Consider the following 6,744-nt stretch of genomic DNA (forward strand, 5'->3'; position numbering starts at 1 on the left):
CTCTGTTAATAGCCGATATATATCTTTTGCACAGTTTTCTATTGGGTTTTAAATCCTTTTCTTATCAAGCTGTAGGAACTTCTTGGATATTGGAAACAGTGATACTTTCTTGTCCGCGGGCGTTTCTTGGGCGCACTGGGTCCAGCCTCAGCTCACAGCCCAGCTTTCCCTGTGCCCAGCCCCCAGGCCCTGCTCCCTCCCCAGGGCCAGAGGCCCATGTCTGCCATGCACGGCCCACCTTACAGCAGCATGGAACCGTCTCCTCGGTCACTTCACTGTTTAGACATTGTCCAGGGTAAACTTGCCAATTCAGGGTTTCCAGGAAGAGCTCAGAGTTTCCCCATTCCTCCCTCTTCGGGTGCTTCCACCTACATTCCTGAAGACTTGCCAATGTCCAGGCGTCGGGAGGCTTTTTCTTTCATCTTTAGGCACCTTTAGTTTCTTTAGTTTAATAACGTACATATTAGAGTGGTGACTAATCGATTCGGAGACACATATTCAGCCTTTATTAATGGGATGTGTGTCCTCAAACTTGAAGACCACTGGTCTCTATTTTATATATAGGAAGCAGACATCGTTTCAATAATAAATCTGCATCAAGACAGTACGATCTAGGTGCCTGTCCTCTCACTGAGGACATGGCTGTTTACACCTTCACGCCACCAAAGAAGGCATCGAAGAGCCCGGCATGCACCTTGGTCATCTGACGATTAGGACGTGGGTCAGGACGCGGAAGCACACTTGCAGGAAGACTGGCAGCAGATGCTACAAGGCGCCCTGGCTGGGGGCTGTGGGCCTCGCCTCACTGGTCACCCGTTCTTCACCCCGATGATTCAAGTCTGCACAGGAGAACTCTGGACGGACCTCTGCCTTCAGGCGGGTAGGGACCCCACTCTCTCTCCTGCTCTCCATCGGTATGATAAGTTTTCTCTACTCTCCTTTGGAAGTTACACAGTGTACTGGGTTGAACCGTAGGAAATGGCCATCATGTTGGTCAAACATCCACAATTTCATACGGTTCAAGTGAATACGATTAATTTTTTAACACACATACGTGACTTAAAGTCTAATGTTAGTTGATCTCTATCTTTCTCTACCCTGTAAGGGCCTTTGGATATGTCTACCCTGATCACTACCAGTTCCATTTTACATGGTATTATTGTCTTATATTTCAGTTCCATTTTGTCATCACCAAAATAATCATTATTAACACCATTAGTGTTTATCATCGATACTTATTTCACTCTATTTCCACGAGTCACCAATCCGTTTGCTGTCTTCAACCATTCCTCCTTTGTCTAGTGTTCAGTCTCCTTCTTCCTGAAGTACCTTCCTCAGAGATTTTCGGTAAAGAGCAGCTCATGGTAAGCTCTGTCTGAAACATCTTTATAGCGTTCACACTCTTGAGTAACAGTTTAGCTGGATATAAAATTCTAGTTTGACAACTATGTTTTCTCTCACTGCCTTGCAGACATTTTCCTGTTGTTTTAGGCTGCTCTTGTTGCTGTTTTGAAACCTCTCAGAGCCCAAACACTGTGCTCGGGAGGTAAAATTCTGTTCCTCTTGGGCCCTTTTACAACATCCTTTCTGTCTTTGGTGTTCTGAAGTCTCCCTAGGAGATGTCCATACCTACATGTTTTTAAAACCTTTCTCTAGATTCATTGAGAATCTTCTGTCTGAGAATACATTTGATAACAAGTGGAAGATTCTAAGCTCTTATCCCTTTCATTTTCTCTCTTCTCCTCTGGAACCCCTGGTTGATGTATGCTGGGTCATGTGATTCTAACCTGTGTGTCTCGTAACTGTGCTGCATTCTGTACTGTGTTCTGCTGGTTTTCCTTAGATCTGTCTTCTGCTTTACTAGTTTTTCTACTCTATTCAGTCAGCTCTTTCATCTTGATTTAATGGATTCCTAATATTCCATTTTGTTCTTTTCTAAATCTACTGTGATTGGTTATTTGCTCTTTATTTCTGATTTTTATAAGACTTATTTTATTTCTTTCATCATTTTGAACATTGTTTTATAATTTCTCTCCGATTTTTCAGTTAACTGAAGTTTTCAGGGAACAAATCTTCCTGGTTTCCTTCCTTCTTTTCTTTTTTTTTCGCAGCAAAATCTCACTCACGGTGAAGTCGTCTCTTTTTTGGTGTCTGTGGACCTGTCTGTGTGCATATTTAGCTGATCCCAAGCAAGGTTTCTATTTACTGTGGAACTTCATAGTGCTTGGACTGTTAAAGTGACATTCCATGGTGGCTTTCTTTTCGCTTACGCCAGGTTTTGGGGATGGGGTGGGTGTGCCACCACCCCAGGAACAGACTCCGTGACAGTTTCTCAGCTTCTGGTCCCCACACCAGGAGGCAGAGTTTAAAGCCAGATTCTGGGTCCTCAGGAAGGGAAAGCCCAGGACTCTGGTTTTTCCTTGAGGATTACAGCCCCCTCTCCCAATCACAGTAGGGCCAGGCTTCCTTCCCTGAGTAGGTGTGTGAAGTGCATCCATTTCCCCACAGGGGTGTAGGAGTCACCTCAGCTTCAGTTCTTCCCCTCCTGTGGGCCAGGTGTGTGCACAAGACCCAAGCTCCCAATCTGTGGGCCCAAACTGGCCAGAGCTGCCGGTCCACGAGCCTGACGCCCCCACTCTCTCTCACTTCCCGCTTTGCTCTCACACCGGACGCCTTGCTTCCTGGCTTGCCGTCTATGGCAGCACGGAAGAGAAGCTAAAGGCACCGCCTCTGGGCCAGGCTGCTTGGGTTCCAACCCTGGCTGCACCACAGATGAGTTCCTTAACCTCACGGCTCTCAGTCTTCCTGGCCGTCACATCGTGGGACTCTCAGCTGAGTTCACAGACTCTAGGTGCTCAGCACTGTGCCCAGAACATGGTGCACACCCAACAGACACTACCTGCTATTATTTCAAAACGGGTGGGGTGGTCCCGTCTTACCCAGAACCCTACGTGCTGCTCAGGCTTCCTGTGGCCCCCGCTTAATCTTTCCTGCTTGTTGTTTATGCGTAAACTGTGTGACCCCAGTCTTTCAGAGCTCCGGCTCTATTCTGGGGGGTGGGGTTTGTAGCCACTTTGTTGGAAGGAATGGCGTTCAAACGTAGGGGGAAAAGTAAGCAGACGCTTTTGCACAGGTTATGGAAAGAGTAAAAAATGCAGTTCTGGTTTTCTAGTGTTGTGTAACGAAACACCCCAAAACTCAGAGTCTTAGAACCTCCGTTTTGTTTTATTTCGCTCACAATGTAGTAGGTCAGGAATTCAGGAAAGGCTCTGCTGGGCAGGTCACCGTGACCCACGAGGCAACAGCTGGGGTGTCGACGACTGACCCACTCCCAACGTGGCTTTTATGCTCAATTGCAGATCGTTCATTTTCATCCCTGTGTGATGTCCAATATGTGAGTGTGCTTCATTTTATTCACCCAGTCTCCTGTAGGTGGGCTTTGGGGTTATCTCCAGTTTCTTTCCCAGTATGAACATTTCTGTGCATTTCCTCTGGTAGACACGCCCAGGTTTCTGTCTTGGGTACACATTAAGGAGTGGAATTGCTGAGTCAGAGGGCACGTAAATGCTCCTTTATAAGATCACACTACAGTGATCGTTCTACATCACATGCCCTTCAGCCTGTGTAAGCTGATACTTAGTACCATCAGACTTCTTGCTTTTGGCCAATAGAACAATCTTGTAGTTTGCTGTAGCCTGTATGCATGTCTGAATCACTCGTGTCACTCAGTACCTCTGCAGGTGCTTTCTCTTTTGTGCAACAGCTGCTTTATCTTTTGCCCATTGGGTTTTTTTCTTTCTTCTTACTGATTTGAGGTGTTCTTTATTTAATCTTGACAGCAATTTTTTGTCAGTCATGTTTTGCAAGTATAGTCTCATACTGTGACTTCTTTTTACCTGATTTAAATTGTCTTTTGACTTACAGAAGCTCTTAATCTTAATAATGAATTTAAATATATCAGTCTTTTTCTTTCATGTTAGCGCTTTTTGTACTTTAAGAAATCCTCCCCTACCTTGAAATCAGAAATCCTCACCTATATTTTCTTCTAAAGATTTTAAAATTTTGCTTTAGATATTTGCTTTGACACAAGTTCTTAATCCATCTGGAGAGGATAATTTAATTTTTTGTGTATAATTTAATTTTTTCCATATGGATAACCAATTATTCCTGGTACACACTGAAAACTCACTTCTTTCCCTGCTGGTTTGCCATGTGACCTGAGTCATTAATAGAAGGTCCATATGTTTAGGAACATTCTATTTGTTCCACTGGTCATTTTTTTTTTTACCCCTGAACTAATACCACACAGCATCCCTTACTAAAGTTTTATAATGTCTTGGTACCTGGCAGAGCAAGACTACATTCCTTCTTTAGAAGACAATTCTAATGAATTCCAATTTTAGAAGCAAATGGACAAGTTCTTAAAGGGTCTTGTTGAGCTTTGATTGGAGTTGTATTAAATCATTAGATAAATTGGGGGAGATTATATTGTGATATTAAATTTTCCAGTTTATAAACACGGCCTCCTGATCAGTTATACGACCCATGCCTTTCCTGGAGAGTATATCCCCGCTGTCTTTGACAACTACTCTGCCCATGTTATGGTGGATGGAAAACCAGTGAATCTGGGCTTGTGGGACACAGCTGGACAAGGAGATTATGACCGATTACGTCCCCTGTCCTACCCACAAACAGATGTATTCTTAAAAATCTTCACGCAAAGTGGTACCCTGAAGTGCGACACCACTTTCCCAACACTATCATCCTGGTGGGGACGAAACTTGATCTGAGGGATGATCAAGACATGCCTGAGAAACTGAAGGAGAAGAAGCTGGCACCCATCACCTACCCGCAGGGCTTGGCCATGGCCAAGAAGATCGGTGCTGTCAAACGCCTTGAGTGCTTGGTGCTCACACAGCGAGGCCTCAAGACAGTGTCTGATGAAGCTATCCGGGCGGTTCTCTGCTCGCCGCTGCCCCCCGCCCGCCCCGGGTCAAGAAGAAGAAGAGAAAACGCCTGCTGTTGTGAATGTCCGGGCCCCAGGACCCTTTGTACGCTTTGCTCAAACGGTGGAGCCTTCGCACTCAGTGCCAAGTTTTTGTTAACAGATTAGATTTTCCATAAAATCGTTTTGAACCAATCAGTAATTTCTAGGTTTTGTTTGTTTAAAGTGTAAGAGTTCAAACTTTCACATTCTACTAAAGTTTAGCCCTAAAAAAAAAAAAAAAAGTATTAGGTTTTCTTTTATAACCTGCAGGAAAATTTTACAAATTTCTGCATACAGGTCTTTACAACTTTGGTGAGACTTATCTCGTTGTATTTGTTGTTTCTGTTGCTATATAAATGGTCCCAGCATCCAACCCACCCATCAGGATGCCCCAGGGACGTCACACAGCTCTCTGCTCACTGAATTCAAAGATGAAGCTGCTTCCCATGCCGCATCCTTTGCCCACGAGGGCCTCCCCTGTACACCCAGGAGCCCTGGTGTACACTCAAGTCTACACCCCACCCCCCTCGCAGTCACCAACACCCAACACATTCTACCTCCAGAAAAAATCTTAGATCGGTCCAGTGGTTAATTGGGAGATTGGGATTGACATATATACGCTAATATGTATAAAATAGATAACTAATAAGAACCTGCTGTATAGCATAGGGAACTCTACCCCACTTCACTATACAGTAGAAACTAACGCAACATTGTAAAACAGCTATACCCCACTAAAAAAATTAAAGAAAAAAAAAGACTTCGCCTTCCAGTGCAGGGGGTGCAGGTTTGCTCCCTGGTTGGGGAGCTAAGATCCCACATGCCTCGCAGCCAAAAAACCAAAACATAGAACAAAAGCAATGTTGTAACAAATTCAATAAAGACTTTAAAAATGGTCCACAGCAAAAAAACTCTTTTAAAAAAACCCCTTAGCTCCGTCCTCTTCTCTCCCTTCCTCTGCTCATCCACCAAGTGCTCCCTAATTCAGGTGCCATCTCCTCTTTCCCGATCACAGCCACAGCCCTCCAACTTCCCCTGCTTATCCTGGCTGTGCCCTCCCCCAATCCTCTCCATCTTTTGGGACAAGTATTCTTTCCAAAACGTATAGAACATCAATTCCCGACCCTACTTAGAAGCCTCTGACGGCCTCCCACTGCTGTTCTCCAGGTGACTGTAAAGAGACTGACTCGCTGGCCTCGCTGGCTCCTCCGTCCGCCTCCCACTGTCCCCTCCTTCGGCACTCTGGCCCTGACACGCTCTCTGGGACCTGACAGCTCTAGTCTGTTCCTTAACCCCTGACTTGTGCATGTCTAACATCATCTCACGTGTCATGGGTGGAAGCTCTACCACTTCTGGAAAGACAGACAGAAGACACGGGTGCAACAAGAAGCAGCAGGTGCAGGGTTTAGCGTGTGGCTCGGTACTGGTCCCCACAGAACGCTGAGCGAAGTTATCTCTTTTCAGGAGCCCAAACTGAGGCTGGCCGGGTGCGTAGCTAACTCGTAGGAGTAGGGATGGGGGTAGGCGTGCCCCCGGGACCGGTGGGATCTCAAATGTGGAAAGGCAGGAATGGCATCAGCCTCCCTGCCCACGGAGGGGCCCAGAGAGGGGGCTGGGGTCCACTTGGAAGTCCCTCACTGACTCCTACCCAGGCCATGCCGCCAGCAAGGGAGAGCTTGTTCCGTGTCCCCCGCCCACCCACTTCCCTAACTGCCAGCATTGTGAGGCAGGGGCCATGGCATTCAAGGTCCCGCATA

General features: G+C 46.0%; 1 pseudogene; it reads left to right on the plus strand.

The window, feature by feature from the left end:
* The first annotated feature begins 3,086 nt into the window (after positions 1-3,086).
* On the plus strand, positions 3,087-5,344 carry LOC111168820 (ras-related C3 botulinum toxin substrate 1 pseudogene; annotated as a pseudogene).
* Positions 5,345-6,744: the final 1,400 nt, after the last annotated feature.

The sequence above is a fragment of the Delphinapterus leucas genome, chromosome 10 (genome assembly GCF_059928025.1).
Source record: "Delphinapterus leucas isolate spDelLeu-1000000601 "Yukka" chromosome 10, BTC_Dleu_Yukka2, whole genome shotgun sequence".
Classification (NCBI taxonomy): Eukaryota; Metazoa; Chordata; class Mammalia; order Artiodactyla; family Monodontidae; genus Delphinapterus; species Delphinapterus leucas.